Genomic DNA, 21,491 nt, shown 5'->3' with positions numbered 1-21,491 from the left:
GGGTCTCCAATAGGGAAGTCCTAGAACTACTCTGTGGTTTTGAGTTTTGAGTTTAATATAAGTTCTTCTATCTGAGAAAGTTTCATTCTTCAAAAAGAAAACTTAAGGAATGGGACCAGCTAAATCAACTCTGTTAGATAAAAAATGATGCAAGAAGATGGGTCTCAAATGTAATCTTTTACGAATAAAATAAGTATCAGGAAGTATAGATGTCATATTCCAAGGGAAATATTCTGAGGATCTGGCATCCTAAATCCCTCTGTAAATTTATTATAACAGACCATAGTGTAATCAAACTCCATTAGGACCAAAGTGAAAGACTTAGCATATCTGGATCACCTTGCAATTTTCAAGATTTTTGAAGATCTGTTATCCTGTTATGGCTGTGAAGGAGAGATGGGTGTAGGCACCACAGTCTGTAATCCTTTGCCTTCTCTCTCAGAACCAACCAGGCAGATGAGCTGGCATTCAGGTATTCCTGCACAGTTTACTTACTTCCTGCCAACCTGTACTCTCTGTGGGGTCCATGTAAACCAAGAATGGTATATAAACTTGAGTAGCATCTCCACCAATTCCATCATTTCTAAATACTTAAGGTGGGTGCCCATCCAGGTGTCCCTGGGGGCCCATAAGGAAGCACCAGTGCCATTGCAAAAGTTGCCTGGGTCCAGACCACTGCAGCCTGGGGCTGGCTCAGTATCATTCATCTCCTCCATCAGGGATGATATATTCTAATTGTTGAAGAAAAAAAGCCTCCTAATCAAGAATATGGTACTCAGCTACCCAGCAAAGCTGCTGAAGAAAGGACAAAGGGTTTCCTAGACAAACAGAAGGTTCATCATCACCAAGCCTGTCTAATAAGAAATGTGTTCTTCATGCTGATAAAAAAAGAATGCTGATGAATAATATGAAAACAACTGAAAGTTTGAGATCTTGCTTTTATTTTGATGTAGTCTTTCTTATAAGCTTCTGTCTTTGAATTGCTTTTGCTCTCTCCTATGAGTTTTGGTATGCTACATCTCCATTTTCATTTGTCTCAAAAATTTCTAATTTTCCTTTTAATTTATTTATTGATCCACTGGTTATTTGGGGGCACGTTATTTAATTTCCATGTATTTCAAAAGTTTCCAAATTTCCTCTTTTAATTGATTTCTAGTTTTATATCATTGTGGACAAAAATATACTCCCCCAACATAATTAATATAATTTCAATCTTCTAAAATTGTTGACTTGTTTTGTAGCCTGACATCTGGTTTATCCTGTGCAATTGAAAAGAATCCATATTCTTTAGCTATTGCATTAATTTTTTTGTAAATGTCTGTTTTTCCATCTTTTTTCATTCCTTCACTTTCAATATAAAATTAATCTCTTGTGGCCCTCTAAAACCTGGAACAAGACAGGGATGACCTCTTTCACCACTTCTATTCAACATAGCCCTTAAAACTCTAGCCAGAGCAATTAGATGAAAGAAATTAAACGAATACAAATAGGAAAAGAAGAATCCAAATTCTCATTATTTGCTGATGACACGATTCCAGAAAACTTATAGAATTAATAAATGAATTCAGCAAAGTACCAGGATATAAAATCAATACCCAGAAATCAAATGCTTTTATACACATCAGTGATGAATCCTCTGAAAGAGAAATTAGGCAAACTACTCCATTCACAATATCCTAAAAACAAAACAAACAAACAACAAAAAAAAAAACCTGGAAATCAATTTAACAAGAAAGGTGAAAGACCTTTACAGTGAAAACTACAGAACACTAAATAAAGAAGTTGAAGAAGACCTTAGAAGATGGAAAGATTTTCCATGCTTTTGGATAGGCAGAATTAGTATTGTCAAAATGGCCATACTACCCAAAGTGCTGTATACATTAAATGCAATTTCAATGGAAATCCCATTGTCATTCCTTATAGGAATAAAAAAAGCAATCATTAAATTCATCTGGAAAAATAAGAGACCCAGAATAGTCAAAACAATCTTTAGCAAAAAGAGCAAAGCAGGAGGCATCACAATACCAGACATTAAACTATACTACAAAGCTATAGTAACAAAAATGGCATGGTATTGACACAAAAAATAAACTGGTAGACCCATAGTACAGAATAGAAGACACAGAGACAAACCCACATAAATATGGTTATCTCATACTAGACAAAGCAGCCAAAACATTCACTGGAGGAAAAGATAGCCTCTTCAAGAAATGGTGCTGGAAGAATTGGAAATCCATATGAAGCAAAATGAAATGAAACCCTTTTCTTCCACTATGCACAAAACTCAACTTAAAGTGGATCAAGGACCTAGGAATTAGACCAGATACCCTGTACCTAATAGAGGAAAAAGTATGTCCAAATCTTTATCATGTTGGATTAGGCCCCAGCTTCCTAAACAAGACTCCTAAAGTACAAGAAATAAAATCAAGAATTAATAAATTGGATTGATTCAAACTAAAAAGCTTCTTCTCAGCAAAAGAAACAATCGATGAGGTGAAGAGAGAGCCTACATTTTGATAGCAAATTTTTGCCACAAGCACATCAGATAGAGCACTAATCTCCAGGATATATATATCAAAAACCTTATCATAAAAAAAAACAAAGACCCCAATCAACAAATGGGCTAAGGAGCTGAACAGACACTTCTCAGAAGAAGATACAATTAATCAACAAATATATGAAAAAAATATTCAATGTATCTAGTAATTAGAGTAATTCAAATCAAAATTACCCTAAGATTTCATCTCATGCCAGTTAGAATGGCAGTTATCAAGAATACAAACAACAGTAAGTATTAGTAAGGATGTGGGGGAAAAGGCACTCTCATAATTGTGGGTGGGAATGCAAATTGGTGCAACCACTCTGGAAAGCACTATGGAGATTCCTTAGAAAACTTGTAATGGAACCACCATTTGACCCAGCTATCCCAGTCTTCAGTCTATACCCAAAGGACTATAGTAAAACAGCCCACATCGATATTTATAGTAGTCTCAATTCACAACAAGCCAAGCTACGGAAACAACCTAGGTGCCTTTCAATAGATGAATGAATAAAGAAACTGTGGTAAATATACACAATAAAATATTACTCAGCATTAAAATTACGGCATTTGCAGGTAAATGGATGGAGTTGGAGAATATCATGCTAAGTGAAGTAAGTCAATCCCCAAAAACCAAAGGCTGAATGTTGTCTCTGATAAGTGGATGCTGATCCATAATGGGGGAGGGTATGGGGAAAATGGAGGAACTTTAATTGAGCAAAGGAGGGGGAGGGAAGGGTGTGAGTGTGGGGGCAGGAAAGATGATGGAATGTGATGGATATTATTACCTTAGGTACATGGATGACTGCACATATGGTGCAACACTACATCATGTACAATCAGAGAAATGAAAAATTGTGCTGCAATCATGTACAATGAATCAAAATGCATTATGCTATCATATATACCTAATTAAAATAAATAAATTAATTAAAAAATAAAACTACAGGAAATATCTTTGGTGAATATAGATGAAAACATAGTTAAAACAATGGAAGCAGAATTAATTTGACTTTACATTATAAAGATCATTCATTGTGATGAAGTGGCATTTACCCGAGTAATGCAAAAACAGATCAATTAATAAATGTCATTAATAGAATTAAGGACCAAAACCATGTGATTATTTCAAAAGATTCAGGAAAAACTTTTGACCAAATCGAAGATTCTTTAATAATAAAAACTCTCAACAAATTAGGTATAGAAGAAACATATCTCAGCGCAATAAATATCACACATTACAAACCTATGGCTAATAGACCATTAAATAGAGAAAAGCTGAAAGTTTTCCTATGAATTCTGTAAAAAGACATAGATGACACCTTTTGCCATTTCTCTTCAACAAAGTACTGGAAGTCCTACCAAGGCAATTAAGCAAGCAAAAGAAATAAAAATAAAATTGTAAAGAAATAAGTTAAATTAGCTCTGTAGATGACACAATCCTGTTAAAAAAATTCAAAATACTCCACCTCAATACTGTTAGGTTTAATATGCTAATTTAATAAATTTGCAGGATACAAAAACAACATACAAAATCAGTAACATTTCTATGTATTCATAGTAAACTATATGAAAAAAGAAAACAATTTAATTTACAATTTGCACAAAAAGTAACATATTTAAAAATAAATTTAAAGGAGTTGAAAGTTCTCTCTACAATAGAAACTATGAAACATTGAAGGAATCTGAAGAAGACACAAATAAATGAAAAAATACTACATACTTCTGGACTGGAAGAACAAATATGGTCAAAAAATACTGCCCAAATTAATCATAGATTCAATGCAATTCCTATTAAAATGCCAATTAATTATTCACAGAAATATTTTGAAATTCTGACAATTCATATGGAACAATAAAAGTCCCAAAGCAGTTTTGAGCAAAAAAGAACAAAGCTAGAAACATCACTCTCTCTGATCTCAAAATATACGACAAAGCTATAGTAATTAAAACAGAGTGGTATGGCATTAAAAACAGAAGCACAGACCTATGGAATAGAATAAAAAGCCCAGAACTAAATTCATACATTTACAGTCAATTGAAATTTCAACAAAATGCCAAGAATACTCAATGGGGAAAGGACAATCGCTTCAATAATTAGTGTTGGAAAATCGGGTTTTCATATGTGCAAGAATGTAATTAGAACCTTATAACTCACCACACACAAAAGTCTACTAAAACAATTTTGAATGCAAATGTATTAATGATTTAAATGTAAGACCCCAAATTATGAATCTGTTAGAAGAATTCATAGGGGAAATCTCCATGATATTGGTCTAGGAAATTATATTTTTCAAAAATACAACTTTAATAATATAGGAAACAAAAGGACAAAATAGACAATTGGATATATCAGACTACAAAGTTTTCTGCACAGCCAAAGAAACAATCAACAGAATGAAGAAAAAATTTATAGATTGAGAGAAAATATTTGCAAACCATACATCTAAGAGGGGATTAATGCCCCAAATATTTAAGGAACTCAAACAAGCAAGAAATAATGTAAGCAATGGGCAAAAGACTTGATTAGATATTTCTCAAAAGAAGATATACAAGGTGTATAAATATATAATACCTATAGATTACATATAACATAGATATAGGTATAGAATATATACAGTTATAGATGTATGTCTATATCTATCAACCCTTGTCTACCCAACATCACTAATTTTCAGAGAAATAAAATCAAAATCACAATAAGATATCACCTCCACTTCAGTTAGAATGGCTACTATCAAAAAGACAATCAAATGTGTTATTGAGGGTGTGAAGTAAAGGGAAACCTAACACACAGCTGTAAATTACTGTAGCCATTATGTAAAATGGTATGAAGTTTCTTCAAATTATTAAAACTAGAACTACCTTATGATGCAGCAGTCTCAGTAGCTAGTATATATCCAAAGATAATGAAATCATACGTGAAAAAGCTATGTGCACTCCATTGTTTATTGCAGTACTATTCACAACAGCCAAGATATGCAATCAACCTGAGTGTCCATCAATAAATAAATGGGTAAGGAAATATAATGTGTATACATGGTGCAGTATTATTCAATCATAAAGAAAGAGAAAATCTTGTCATTTATTACAACATTAAGGAACCTGGAGTACATTATGTTAAGTGAAATAAGTTAAGCACAGAAAGACAAACACTGCTTGATATCACTCCTATGTAGAATCTAAAAACACTGACCTCATAGAAGTAGAGAGTAGAATGGTGATTAGCAGATGTTGGTGTGGTTGGGGAGACGGGGAAATGTGGGGCAAGAGATACATAATTACACTTAGATTGGAGATAAGTTCAAGAGGCCCATTGTATAGTATGATGACTATGATTAATGACAATACACCATATTCTTATTTTATTTATTATAATTTGTTATAAATGAAAGCAGAATAAATTTCAGTTCACAGTATACATATAGAGCACAATTTTCCATGTCTTTGGTTATACAAAAATTAGAGTCACACCATTCGTGTCTTCATACATGTACTTAGAGTAATGATGTCCATCTCATTCCACCATCTCACCTACTCCCTGCACCCTCTCCTCCCCCCACCTTTGCCCTATCTAAAGTTCATCTATTCCTCCCATGGTCCCCCATCCTCATTCTTATTATGAATCAGCCTCCTTACATCAAAGAAAACTTAACTTCGGCATTTGTTTTGTCAGGAAATTGGATAACTTCACTTAGCATTATATTCTCCAAATCCATTGCATTTACCTGCAAATGCCATGATTTTATTCTCTTTTAATGCTGAGTAATATTCCATGGACTACACCATATTCTTAAAAGAATGCAAAGAGGCTAGATGTCAAGAGTTCTCGCCATAAAAATAAAAACTGTGTAAGGTAATGCACTAGTTAAATTTAGCCATTCCACAATGTATGTGTGCTTCAAACATCATGTAGTACGGGATACATAGGTACAGTTTTATTTTTCAATTTAGAAGAAAGATAATAATAAGGAAAGAGAAGGAAGAAAAGACACAAGAAAAAGTTAAACTGTATGCTGGGTGTATTAAGTTCAAACTAGGCTGAAAAATCTGAGGGGAAATTTCTCTAATAGTTTCTCCATTGGCATTTAACAAGTTGGTTAATACTCAGATTTGAGTGTGCCTCAGAATCTCCTGGAGGGGTCAATAAAATGCAGATTACTGACCTCTCCCCAGAGACTTTAATTCAGTGAATTTTAGGAGTGACCTGAGAATTTTCACTTTGAACAACTTCTCAGATGAGTCTGATGCTGCTGGTCTGGGGAGACCAATTTGAGAAGTGTGGGTTTGGCAGGTGCACCAAACAGCATAATGGGGGAAGCCAGTCACCCTGGAACAGTACCCAGTGTCTTCTTGCTTCAGGGCTCCCCTTGCTTTGGGCAAATATGCCAACAGGTGGTCACGGCTGCCCATAGCAAGGTACCACACCTGCTTCTTATTTGGTAGGGTTGATTTCTTTAAGTTAACTGAGAGGAAATTAAACCATATTGTGTGTGATTATTTTTGTTTTATTTCCCCATTGCTTCCAATGAAAACAATGCAAATAACAAAATAATAATAATAATAATAATAATAATAATAATAATAATAAATGATGAGCATATTTGAGGCTTAGGCTGGAAATGGCAGAACACATGTAGGAAGGAAGATAAGAGAAAATATATTGGAAAAAACTAATAGGGTCTAATAAAATACATGAGTTTCAGCTCATGTTAGAATGAGGAAGATGATAGATTCCATAATTGTCAGCATATATAAAACAGGTAGAATGGTTCTTCAGGTGAGACCCATATATGTGGGATTTTAAATAATAGGGAGGAAAGTTAAAGGGCAATTTAGAAAGGTGGTATTACATGACTAGTTATTCAAAGATTAAAAGTGTAGAACATGTGCAGGATGCCAAGGAGAGTGGTTGAAGGAAAGTGGGAGTTAATTTTGAGGATAAGTGAGAAGTGTCTCAGCACCCGACAGGCAGATATTCTGGTGGGACTAATGTTAGTCCCGGAAAATCTCAGGCCTTCATGCTTATCACACACCCTGAGCTGCAGAAACAAAGATGTGAATTGTTGCTGGCTCACTAGGAAAACCAGACCAACTTCCTGTGAGCCCTGGCACTGGTCAGCTCTGCTCATAAAAGCAACAGCTGATAGGAGAACAGGGGAGAGTATCAGGTTTGGAGAAAGGCCAGAGGGGATTCTCTGGAAACTTGCACAGGGTCACCTGCCATAAAGCAAGTACCAAAGTACTTATAAAATGCCCAAGAAACACTTCCATACAAAACACTCTCAACCTCCTCAGTCTGCTCACAGTGTTCTGTGAGATGATTCATGGCTGCTAGTCAAACTCCTGTCATATGGTCAGACTTTCCAGACTACTAGGACATTTGGCTTTGACCGGGTGTTACATCTTCTGTCGAGGGACTGTCTCCTGCCAGGATGGGTGGGGTGGCTGAAAAGGAATAATCCAATCAGATCCTTCCACTCCCACTTCTGTGGTCTCTCCTTTTGAGTCTCATCACATCTTCGTGTGAATCAAAACAATCTTGACACACATGGTTATACTGATGTCCCAACATGCCTTATGTCCCTAGTGGCATCTTTCTCAGAAAAACAAAGTCCTCTAAATAAACACCACTGGCTTTGGAATCATCTGGAAGGAGAGGGCAGCTGAGCAACATCTCGTCTATGCACAGTCATGTGCTATTTTGTTTATACCCAGCAATGAGGATAAGCATCTAAAGCAAAGGTATGTGGTTCTAACTTTTGCTAGCCTGGGCTTACTGTTTACTTTTGCCTTGCTGTCAAATCTGTCATGAGTGTCTCTTATTATCTTTCCCATAAATGCACCAGACTCAGTGGAAAGAACATTCCTCTGGGCTGCTTAACAAGCAAATTATTTTTCAACTGCTTCCTCCCCTTCCTCCCCACCCTCGTTGAATAAACATTTGGGAGACACAATCCTGTGGCCTGGCAATTTGCAAAGATATTCTTTGTCCTCACAAAGGCAAAACAAGACGGACGAGGTTAATGGAGGATATGAGTTATCTTGGATAATCAGTTGAAATATCCACATCTCTAATTTAAGGCTTCCTTTGATTTATCAATGTCATATTTCACATTAAGGCCCCCAACGTCCATTTTCTTCATTTCCTTTCTAATTATTGCTTCCCAACTCAATAATTTGCTGTTCTATAGTTTCTGAAGTCTTGCATCTAGTTTGTTCAGCATCTTGGAATGTGCTGAGAAAAATGGGCTCTCTGTTAGAAAAACCATGTGGACCTTTATTTTTTTCATTCACTCTTACCATTGCTCTCTCACTTGTCAGTAATTATGTCCAGCCTAGAAACTAACCATTTCAGAGGCAAAGAGTAAATAGCTTTTCTCAGATTAGTACGGGAAGGGCTACAAAGCCTAGATCGAAACCAGTTACCACTTATGGGACTGAAATTTATACAGGTTCCTTAATCTGTAAGAGACCAAGTTGTCTGTAAATGATGAGAGATTTTAAACTCTCAGCAGGTTCAACAGCAACTCATCTTCCCAGATCATTGAGAGAATTACACAGAATGTGTACTGCTTCTTGCCCCACCCCTGCTTCTCCCCCAGTGTAAGCTATTATCATCTCCCATCAGGATTAAGTGAATCAGCCTCCAGAATAGCTCTGCCTACTTCTCAAATTCCCCCAGCCTGAGTCCATTCTTAGCATAGCAGCCAATCAGCCTTTTAGAACGTAAATCAGTCCATGTTACACTCTGTCAAATTCTGCAATGGCCCCATTTCTCCTGCAGAGTCAAGGCCAAGAGTCCTCTCAGTGGTCTAATCAGGTCTTCTCGAACAAGCCTTTGTTGCCTTTCTTGACCAAAACTCCTACTATTGTCTTCCTTCCTTATTATACCCAGGCACATTTGCCTTCCTGTGTTACTTGAAAGTCTCAGGCTTTCTCTGCCTCCTGGCCTTTGTACTGGCCGTTTCCTCTGCCTAGAATGCTGTGTACCCCGTGCCTTTAGCCTAGCTGATTTCAGCAGAGCTCCAGAAGGCTCTACAATGAACATCACTAGCTTCAACGTCCTGAGCATGGCATTGCCTCCCCCTGCTTGGTTACTGCTGGAATTCGTCAGAAGCCAGAGAAAACCAGAGATTGAAGGTCTGGACCAGAAGGAAAAATAACATGCTAGAAACATCCCAACTGCAGGAGGATGGGGTTTGGCAATTAACCACCAGCCTCTTACCTCTGGATGGGACCATACTGAGATTTATTCTCCATGAATCCTTCGAGGACTCCCTAAAATGTGGCCCTTATCTGGGCACAGCAGTGAGCTATTAGGGATGCACCTTCTGTTATTTTTCTTTCTCCCATTCCACTCTTCCCTGCTTCTTTACTTCTGCATTCTGGGATCATATTTCCAATCTCAAATCTCCAAATTGCATTCCTTTATAACAGTCTAAGATGAGAATCAAAGAAAACATGTCCCTTTTCAGTTTGATTAGCATGCGAACCAGAAAAGCATGTCTGAGATCAAAGCATCTGCAGGTTTGGGTCCTATGGACTCCCTCCTTGGCTTAAAGATGGCCGCCCACATCAGTGTCTTTCCATAGCATGTCCTCTGTGTGCGCATGTGTGTGGTGTCTCTCCCTCTGACCTAGTTTCCTCTTCTTAGAAAGACACCAGTTAGATTGGGTTAGGGTCCACTGGTATGACCTCATTTTACATTAACCACTTCTTTAAAGATCCTATCTCCAAATACAGTCACATATGAAGGTCTCTGGTATCAATATTTCAACATATCAATTGGGGAAGAGGGCACAATTTAGCCCATGGCAAACAGAAAGAGAATTGTTGAACTACACATGTCACTGTCTGGCTCTCTTACTGATCCTCACTTCACAATGGGCCCTGAATCTGAACCTTTCCTAGAACACATACCTCAGAATCATGACTGTCCCTGGACAAGTCTATCTGCCATCATGGTTTTGGCCAGCTACATTGTCTTCTGTCCTGATCTGGCACCCTTTGCTTGGTTGAGTGCTCTTGGGCCAGCATGTAGACACATGACCTGTGGTCACCTACTAAATAATTGTAGTAGGTGACATATCAAGCCTAAGCCACTCTGCTCCAAAGGCAGAGTCCTTGATATTGCCCCTTGGTGCTACATATGGCGTATGGTTCCTAACATCTCACAGAGGTGGGGTGTGACATCTGCCCTGCCATTACTGCTTCTAGTATGTTCTATGACCCACCAATGCCCTCAGAGCAACCTTAGAGACAGACACCAGTCTATCTTCAACACCCCTCCCCTCAAGAGTACAAGTGCTCTGTAACCAAAGAAAAAAATCCTTCTCTTCTTCTCTTTCCTGTCACCCACAATACCCCATAATAATCAGTTTTGAATTTGGTGTCTTAGTCTGTGCTGTATTCTCCTCATACAAAAGAGCCAAGAGCTTCAAAGTCTGGATCAAGCAATATTTCAAGAGTTACTCCTTCATTTCCAGATATGACCCTACTGAAAACAACAATGACAGCAATGATAATAGCAGTAATTCCTACACTCGTGCAGCATTTTAGAGTCTAGTAAAATGTATCATATCTTCACCTGATCTTCCAAAAGCTCTGGAATTTTTTCATCTCCAGAAGAAAACTGAGAGAGAAAAATGTTCCTGACATGACCACATGAACAATAGCAGGTTCATGGAAGAGCTGAGACTGGAACTTGGATCTTCACATGCTTGTTTCAACGTTTCTTTTGTAATGATTGTCATTCTCTCCTAGCCACCCTTAAGATGTATTACAAAATTCCTGCTATGTTCTGGGTGTGTCCGCTGGAATTCATGCATTGGAAACTTAATCTCCAAAAATCCTGCATTAATGATATTTGGAGATGTGATACCTTTGGGAAGTAATTAGGGGTAGATGAGGTCATGAGGGTGGGGCCCCCTGTGATGCCATTAGTGGCTTTATAAGAAAAGAATGAGAGAACTGAGCTAGCATTCTTGCTCTGTCTCACCATGGGATACTCTCTACCATGTATGATACAGCAAGAAACCTCATCTGATGCCAAATAGCTGCCAACACCATGCAGCTAGACATCCCAGACTCTGAAAATGTGAATAAATAAAACCCTATTCTTTAAAAATCACCAGCCTTGGGTATTTTGTTACAGCAACAGAAAAAAGACCGCACAACTCCTAAGTTAATCTTTATCTCAGATGCATGAGAAATATCCGTGTAAAAGTGGTTACAATGTGACAAATAATTAAATGCCTCTACTGTCTTCCCTTTAAATATTAACCATGGTGTACCAATTTACTATTATAACAACTCCAGTGATTCTTTCAACAACCCTGAAAGACATTTTCATTTCTAGGGCTGACAGAACAAAGTTCCATAAACTAGGCAGCTTAAAACAACATAAATTTATTCTCTCAGTTTTAGAGGATTGAATCTGAAATCAGGGTGTCAGCAAGACCATACTTTCTCTGACATCTTCTGAGGAGAACTTTTCTTTCCTCTTTTAGCATCGGTCCTTGAAGACAATTCTCGGTGACCACTGGCTTGTAGTCATGTTTCACTCCGACCTCTACCTCCTTCTTAATATGGCTGCTCTCTCTCTCTGTATTCCTTCTCTCCTTATAAGAACACCAACCATTGGATTAGGCCTGTTGGAATCCAGTATGACCTCATATTAACTTTATTACGTCTGCAATAACTCTGATTTCAAACAAGGTTACATCCACAGGGATTAGTACATGAATGTATCTTTTGGAGGGACATAATTCAATCCAATCCAGGTATAGAGCACTGTTGCATTATCACTGTATTGTACAGATGAGGACCTTGGGAGGTTCAGGGCAGGTAAGTCAGCGTTTCTCTAAGCACCTGCATGAGAACGACCTGGGGGTTCGTTATATTGTAAACTTCTGAGCCTCACCACAGGACTATGGAAGAGAAGTCAGAACTGGTGTATTAAAGGGGGGCCAGAAGTGGCTCTCAGGCATCCTTAATTCTGGGGAAACCCTGAATTAGAAAGATCCATCAGGGATTCTGTGAATAAGTGGTAGAAACTGAATACAGGCTCTGGTACTCAGGTCTCAAACTTTTTATCTTTGTCTTTTATTCTCAAATCCAAGAATCTGCACCATTCTTTCCCCAGGCCCTGGTGAAGGTCAGTTTTCTCCTTGCTCGGTGTCTTGGTCTGTGTTTTGTTGCTGTAACAGAATACTGTAGACTGGGTAATGGGCTGAATTTGGACAGGGCCTTCTTGCTGTGTCACTCTACAGTGAAAAGCAAAGGGCAGAAGGGCAAGAGAGTGTGAGAAAGCAAAAGAAGGCCAAACTTCCCTCCTGCATACCTCTTCTTGCAGTAACAAGTCTGCTCCCTGGATAACTAATGCAGTCTCGCAATAATAACATTAACAAGTTCATAAGGGCAGAGCTGTAATAAACTAATCACCTCTTCAAAGGTCCCACCTCTTAACATTATTTCATTGGGGCTTGAGTTTCCAACACATGAACTTGGAGGAACACATTCAAAACATAGCACAGGGCTTGCATTCCCTTTCTAGGACCTTTGTGTAATACAGTTCAGGTTGGCACTGCCCAGCCACATGAAAAAGCCCCAGATTTTCACCAAGCCTTGCTGCACCTCCCCTTAAGTTGTGTAGTTTCTTTCCACATCACCTAATGCTACAGGGCTATCTTATACCTATGGAGAGGAGCTACTCCTCACTGTGGTGCATGCTGTGTCTTTAGATCTTTGGGGCTTGATTTCCAACACATGAACTTGGAGGAACTACCTCCTTCACATTGCCACACAGCTCATTCCTACTTCCTGTTCCTCCAAGTGCATCTCATTTTGTCCCTCCATATATATGGTTAGATATTGTCATTACATATGACAGCAGACAAGAGTATGTTCCTATCACTTATCCCACTAGGAGGGTTGTGGGCACAAGTTACTGTATCCTGATGAATGAAGGCAGAACATGGTAGGAATGACAACTCTGCACACAGTGGCAACCCTGCACCGAGAGTCAGACACCATGCCTTCCGTCCTTGCCTCTGTTTTGCAGAAGAATTATGCCTGGGTACATCAATTCATCTTCCTGGCCGGTACGGAGAAGGGTTGGGCTACATGATGGTACGGAGAAGGGTTGGGCTACATGATTTCTGAAGTCTTGTCCAGGTCTAACACTCTCTAAATCTCAGTCCTACTTCTTCCTCGAAGACACTCCTATAACTTTCGCCAATACTGATGGCTTCTATTCTTAATCAAGTCCATATTTCAGTACTAAAAATCAGGACCCAATTTGACAGAAATATTTTGTACCACTTCTGGATTTGAGAAGCAATGAAATTGGAGCTTCCATGCCAAAAATGATGCTATGCCTCGGATATGCTGGTAGGAACAAAGGGGCAGAATACATGAAAACAAGAAAATGCAGAATGTGTGTTCGGTCCTCATACAGTATACATTTTTGCTCTTAATTAAATATCATTTTTTGGCATTTTTGTATATTTTCTATATTCTATATTCTTTGCAATATGTATGAACCTTAGTTCCTTCAGATAAATTCTTTAAGACAGAAAACTGATATTCAATTCTGACATTCAGCTCTTACTCCAATACATATAGTGGAGGCCCAATATATACAGATATCCTTGAAAATAACAAAGTTAGACATGCAATATAAATTCTTTGTGTGAATTAAGCCTGAAACATTTGATACAGACCATTAGCTAGAACTCCAAGAAAGGGATCATTTTATTCTGGTAAAGTTCAGAAAGGTGTCAACAGAAAGGTGGGGGAAACATTGTAACTTTGCTTTTCCAAAATCATTCATTCATGTCCACTAAAATCTTGCTGTGACTCTGAATAGATCATCAGACTTTAATAAAAATGTTACAATTTATTTTTTTTTATTTCTTATTCTCACAATAAACTTGTATCCAAACCTAAAGGAATTAGGGTGTATGAGAATTACCTATTTATTGGCATAGATTCTCACAGTCATAGAGGGCTCCTGTGTCCGTGGATAGTGAAGACCATCTTGTTCTGGAATTGGAGAATTAAAAAGGAATTGGGAAATCTGCCTTCCTTGTTTTGCTGATGAAGAGAGTAAGGACCAGGATGATAAGGCAAATTGCCTAAGGTCCCAAAGTAGTTTGGAGTCCAGGTAGATATGGAAATAAGCCCTTTGCTTTTTGGCTGGCCTCTCTCACTAGATATATCGAGACATTTTTAATTAGTCCATAAGGGTACTTATTTGGCTGGAGTCTTTTCTCCCCATTCTCTGCTCCCATCTTCCCTTTAGATTTTAGGACCAAGTTGGAGGCTCTTAAAAAGAAGGTTAGTCTTCTGTCCCAGAGTGGGATGACCTACACATCCTGGTCTGCCCAGGACCCTCCAGGTATTGGCATGGAAATTCTCACAGCCTGGGAACATCATCAGTTTCAGAAAAACCAGGACATGTTTCACCTTCTTCCAGAAAAGTATATATTCCAGACTCTGCAGTTTGCCATGCTGGATTACCAGAGAAGCTGCTGATCCACAATCTGCCAATCCATCAGCTCCCAGCGTTCTCTTCTGCTTGACATCCCATGTCTCATGCATGAGTTTGTCACCATGTTCCATACAATGGAGGTTCAGATTCTGGTTCTGTCACATACAGCTGGGGGACATTAGTCCAGGGGTTGAATTCACCTGTGCCTCAGTTTCTTCATCCATAAAAGGGAGGATAATAATACATCATCTCTGCAGGAAGTTGTAATCCTCTGCGTAGCATTTCAGTGGCCTACTTTTCAAGCATATTTTGATGATCTGCACAGTACTCAGAGCAGTGACTGCAGAGTAGTATGTGCTCAATAAATGTAGATCTTGCTAGGAAATCCCTGCTTCCTTTTGCCTCAGAATTCAGTTTATCTCCTCTACAGACCCTGATGGCTGCTTATCCAATGTCTGTTTTCCCTTTCTTCATTCCCAGTCAGGTTATCAACGAGTCTGGTTAAGAACATTCACTTCCCCAGACTCCCTTAGCAGCCAGGGATGGGCATGTGACCCTGGTCTGCCCACATAGTCTATGAGCAGAAGCTCCTGGGTAGGGCTGCCAGAAAACCTGGTGAATGGCTGGACTCGGGTTTGTGTCTTTTCAGGTCTTTGCTTTCTGTCCTCTGTGAGGGTTGCCAAACATAGGAATTCTACCAGAACATCATTCATTGCTTTTCTGAAAATCAAATTAATGAGATGTGTTGTATTTTTGTAAATTTGGCAACCCTACTCTGCCCTTCTTTTTTTCCTTCATGCCTGGTATGTAGATACCATTACCTGGAGTGCAAACATTATCTTGAGACCAGTGGCCATGAGTTCAGGATAGTGGTAGAGAAAGACTGAGGGAAACTGGCCACTGCGGTCATGATAGGGTCTCTCTAGAAGCCTGAATTGATGAAGCCACTGCTTCTTTATAGACAGCTGAAGGGAGTCCCTATCTAGTATGTTTATGGGGTATTATGGTTTAGATGTGGTGTCCCCCAAAATCTCACATGTGAGACAATGCCAGAAGGTTTAGAGGAGAAATGATTGGGTTATAGCCTTAACCTAATCAGTGTATCAATCCCTGATGTGACTGAGTGGAAACCCAAGGCAGGTGGGTGTGGCCAGAGGAAGTGGTCCACTGAGACCGTGGCTATAGGGTATATATTTTGTATCTGGAGCATGGAGTCTCTCTCTCTCTCTCTCTCTCTCTCTCTCTCTCTCTCTCTCTCTCTCTGCTTCCTGGTCATCATGTGGGCTAGTTCCTTCTGCCACACTCTTCCGCCATGATGTTCTGCCTTACCTAGAGCCCTGAGGAATGGAGCAAACTTCTATGGACTAAGACCTCTGAAACCATGAGCCCTCAAATAAACCTCTATAGTTGTGCTGGTCAGGTCCATTAATAAAAAAAAATTGACTAAAACATAGGGCCACAAGTTTTATCCTTCTCTCCTTGTTAATTTCTCAGTATCAGTCTCCTCTGGGAATACTCAACTCCTGGTCACAATGATCACTTCAAGTCCAATCCCTCTCACATTGGAGTTTCCTAGTTTCCCTCTCTTTTTGTATCACCCTTCATGATTTTCTTCAATGTGAGCGTGTTATAGCTTCTGAATCTGCAAAATCACTGACCTCCAAGGGTTTAAAAATGGAAACTTTGATATATTTTAAGCACAAATTTATGAATATACCTATGTACTTATCCTAAAATAGTGATAATTTTCAGTAAGTTTAGTTTGTGTTTAGTGCAGTTAATTTAATAAATTCTTCATTTTGAACTTAAAAAGTTGTTTTTTTCCAGAAAAATCAGTTTCTCCCTTCCCCCATTAAGTGTTAAACCAAGTGTAAAGAATATTGATGTGAAGAACTGTCAAATTCTTGGCCCACCCAGTGATCCTCCCAACCCAGGCTGACTGCCAACCCAGAACCCGATCAAATTCAACTTCCAGCTCTTTTCTCCAGTAAATATGTCCGGTTTAGTGCACCAAGGAATAGAGCAAAAAGATTCACATCAGAAGTTGCTGTCTGGCTCAGAAACCTCTCTGAGGTTTCCAGTATAGCATGATCATCTGCCTCCCAAACTCCATGTTGTTGTTGCAGTCTACAAGGACTGCCTTGTCCCCACACAGACTCCACTCCATTTTCTATCTTTCCTGCAAAGAAGCAAAGGCATGTACCAGGAGTCTTGCCTTTACCTATGGCATTAATGCCTCAGAGAACACCCTCCTCACACTCTTTCCTACTTTGTATCCTGCTATCCATTCAGGACTAGCTTTCAGAGCTGTTTAGCTGTAAGGACCTTCCCTGCAGTTCAATTGTGTTCATTCTTGCCTTGACTTGCAGGGATGAACAACAGGAATTCTCAGTTTTCATTGTATTTCCAGCCAGGGTGAGATTTCTAGCACAGTATGATATACAGCAAACCTGCTTACCAACATATTACATACTCTCTGTGCCTGAGATCCCTTAAACACATGCAGAGAGAACAGATTAACAGTGCGTGGTCATACTTCTTATTTGCAAAAGCTCTTCTTATTTTCAGAAAAAAAAAAGTCTCCACTTTGTCTGCCTCTGAGAAGTTTCCATTCCCCACACAGAGCAAGCCCAATGCTGCTGAAATCAGGGCCTCCTGTAGTCACAGCACTTTGCAGTATAGCACAGCCTTCTGGGCTCCACACAGACAGCTCTTCATATCATCACTGCTCCAGAAATGGCCACATGACTTTTGTCTTCTCATTTGGTGTCATTTTGCACTTATCACAAGGCACCCAGAGTATTCAGTCCCTTGCTTCAGAATCTTTCCTTTAGATTAGGGATTGGCATACTACCTGGTATGCAGACCATATCCAGTCCCATCACCTGTTTTTTAAATAAAAACTCATTTCTTTACATATTATCCATAGCTTCTCTCATGCTCCAATGATGGTTGCGATAGAGGCTTCATGGCCTGCAAAGCCAAAAATACTGATTTTCTGGCTATTTACAGATGAAATTTGCTGGCCCCTGGTCTAAATCACCAAGAACATAAGCAAAATAGTCATTATGAGTGAGCTTTTCTATCACCATGGTCAAATATATTGATGTGGCTTTTTAATTTATAATTGTTGCTTTATTTATTATTTTGGCCTACAATATTGAGATGCATACATGATATTGGATGACTGGCTTTTGGCAATTGAGGAAATGAAGTAAGACCTATAGAAAATGAGAGGCAGAAGGGGAACTGATGTTTCTGGGCACTTTTGTAAGAAGTACCCCTTTTCTGGTCAAGGCTGGATCATGTCATGACAGATCACAGTGAGGAACAACCATTGAGTTATCTCCAGGTTATCTAGAACCAGCAGAGCAGTCATTACCTACAAAATAGCAATGCTAACTCCCCCAGACAAAGTAAAATGATTAAGTTGGTTGTCAACAGATGGACTCCATGGTCCAATAGATTACTAGTTGATCACCCACAGGCAATTGTGTATTCTCAAAAAGGAAATGGTATATTGAATAGAAAACAATGCATTTTTAAAAACATATGGCTCAAACAAGATAGATATGTACGTTTTTCACTTTTATGCAAAGACCCAAAGAAAGGACTGGTTTGATTGTCTTCAGGGTCCCAGACTCCTCTGTGTTCTTTCTGTTTTATCCACCTAGTATGTGGCTTCCAGCCTAAACATCATCAAGACAGATGCTGTAGCTCCAGTCATTATTTTCCACTTGTAAGTTAAAAGGAAGAAAGCTGAAGTGGTCTAGCATGCACATAGGAGTCAATGCCTTTTAGAAAGGCTTCTAGTTGATACCACCTAATACCTCAGCTCCTCTATAGGTCAGTATTCTGCAAAGAACCACACATAGGATATAGACATGAGACAATGGACAGATGGGCAAATAAACAGGTATATATGGATGGAGATGGGTATAGATGAGATAGATCTGTAGATAGATTTACCTACAGATAAGGGGATTTACTGTGGGAATTGACTCAAATGATTATGGAGGCTAAGAAGTACCATGATATGCTGGCTAGAGGTTGGAGAACTAAGGGAGTCAGCAGTGTGGCTCAGTCTTTGTCCAAACACCTCAGAAACAGGGGAGTCAATGGTATAACTCTTAGCTCAAGGCCTTAGGTCCAAGAACCTGAGGGATTACTGGTAAGTCCAACAGTTCAAAGGCCAGGGAAGCTGGACTCCAAGGTCAAGAAAAGAAAGGTATTCCACCGACAAAAGAGAGAGTGAGCAAATTCACCTTTTCTTTTCCTTTCTGTCCTCTCTAGGCCCTCAGCCAAGCAGATGGTGCCCACCCACATTGGATGAGGATGGATCTTCCTTAATCAGGCCATAAAATCAAATGTCGACCCCCCTGGAAATACCTTCACAGACATCCAGAAATAATGCTTTTTATCAACTACCTTGGGAACTCTTAATATAATCAAGTGGGTACCTAATATCAACCATCTCATTGGCCCGTTCACCTGGCCACACCTACTCACAAGGGAAGTCAGAAGCTATAGTCATTTAGGTGAATATGTGGATAAAGCTAGAAATCTGTTATTAAAGAAAAGGGGGCAGCCAATTAGCAATCTCTGCCTCCTACTGGCACATGAAAACTCTGAGGAGGAAGCTCACCCACTTAGATTTGCCTTTATGAATTTTCTCTGACTTTTGTACTCTGTCAACAGAGAATGGGACAGCTGAAAATGACATTATTTAGACTTTGTGCCCATCATTTCACCACACATTTTTTTTTTCCAGAGGAGGCTACCACAAGAGGGAATTTGATGGATGCCAGTGTCCATGGATGAGAGAGGGGATTGTACCCTGTGTTGTTTTCATGCTCCAGAGAAAGGAGAGTCTGGAAATGCCAGGAGGACAAACATCTTGTGGGTTTGGAGTCCTCCCATCTGTCCACTTGCAGTCTCACTTGAACTCATTTCCCTCAAGGAAGAGGAGAAAGAGTCCCTTGTCAGTACCTTGGACGAGGGGCTCTGCCCTCAGTGGCAGCTACACACACAGAGGAGGAGCACAGTGCTCAGTCCCTCGCACCCCTCTGAAGAGCCACTTGATGGCATCACCTAGGAATGTGGTCACAGTTCCTGCCTGAGTTACACTTGCTGTGTAAATAAGGAGCTAAAATAGATCCTTGGCAGGGGTGAGGGGTGTTATGAGGTGAGGAGCCCTGAGAGGACGGCTGTTTGTGAGGAAAGGCATAGCACTTCCTCACTTCCTCACATAGCACTTATCCTGAGTGTCTTTTCTGCATCCTTTTGAATACTCCTCTGCAGTCCTAAAAAAGAAAAAAAAAAAGGAAAAAGAAAAAGAAAGTACTAGCAGGGAAATGGATGGCATTAGAGCAGATTATGCTAAGTGAAGCTAGCCAATCCCTAAAAAACAAATGCCAAATGTCTTCTTTGATATAAGGAGAGTAACTAAGAACAGAGTAGGGAAGAAGAGCATGAGAAGAAGATTAACATTAAACAGGGACGAGAGGAGGGAGGGAAAGGGAGAGAGAAGGGAAATTGCATGGAAATGGAAGGAGACCCCCAGGGTTATACAAAAGTTCATACAAGAGGAAGTGAGGGGAAAGGGAAAAAAAATACAAGGGGGAGAAATTAATTACAGTAGAGGGGGTAGAGAGAGAAGAGGGGAGGGGGGAGGGGAGGGGGGATAGTAGAGGATAGGAAAGGCAGCAGAACACAACAGACACTAGTATGGCAATATGTAAATCAGTGGATGTGTAACCAATGTGATTCTGCAATCTGTATACGGGGTAAAAATGGGAGTTCATAACCCACTTGAATCAAAGTGTGAAATATGATATATGAAGAACTATGTAATATTTTGAACAACCAACAACAAAAATTAAAATAAATAAATAAATATTAGTCTCATATTTAAAAATTAAAAAAAAAAAAAAAAGATTCCGGGGGAGCCAGGAAGCTGGAGAGAACAGAAGGCAGAGGAGGTCACTCAGCCGAGCCCTGACTGCCCAGGAGGCAGGGAGCTCCCCAGGGAGACATGCAGGGTGGGCTGGTGGTGGGGCCATGTCATGAGGAGCCACAATGGTAGCCATGTGTCACTCACCAAGAACCCCACCCCCTGCTCCTTAAATCACATGCCTTGACCTCCAGTAAGGGCCTTGAGAAAGAAGTAAATAGCAAGCATGCTGCAGGAGGGGAGCTGGGTTAAGCCCCCACAGAGCCATGGGATTTCAGGCCTGGTCCAGAGTCCCTCCTTCTACCCACCTGCAACACCAAAGCCACTCTGATGGCATTATTTTCTGTCACTGCCCATTGTAACCTGGCCTTCCTCAAGAAAATAAACAAGAATTAAAATAAAATGGGAACAATGATACAATACTATCCCCAGGAGGCCAAATGTTACTTTTCAGGGAAGCTGGATATTCTTCCCTGATGGGCTCTATACTCCAAGACAACTGT

At 39.6% G+C, this 21,491-nt stretch overlaps 1 long non-coding RNA gene and 1 pseudogene across 1 annotated transcript; one reads left to right on the top strand and one right to left on the bottom strand.

Annotated features, from left to right (window-relative positions):
• Positions 1-212: 212 nt before the first annotated feature.
• LOC124088312 (tRNA-splicing endonuclease subunit Sen15-like) lies at positions 213-716 on the bottom strand (annotated as a pseudogene).
• A 7,375-nt stretch (positions 717-8,091) lies between these two features.
• Positions 8,092-20,530, top strand: LOC131423923 (uncharacterized). The gene is made up of 3 exons (XR_009226103.1): positions 8,092-8,284; positions 19,329-19,487; positions 19,807-20,530. It is a non-coding gene; the product is annotated as an uncharacterized LOC131423923 (long non-coding RNA).
• Positions 20,531-21,491: the final 961 nt, after the last annotated feature.

The sequence above is a fragment of the Marmota monax genome, unplaced genomic scaffold, assembly GCF_021218885.2.
Source record: "Marmota monax isolate L192 unplaced genomic scaffold, Marmota_monax_Labrador192_F-V1.1 WCK01_AAM20220418_F8-fsc00109, whole genome shotgun sequence".
Lineage (NCBI taxonomy): Eukaryota > Metazoa > Chordata > Mammalia > Rodentia > Sciuridae > Marmota > Marmota monax.
Note: the sequence above shows the minus strand (reverse complement) of the source record. Positions and strands in the feature narration are given on the sequence as shown.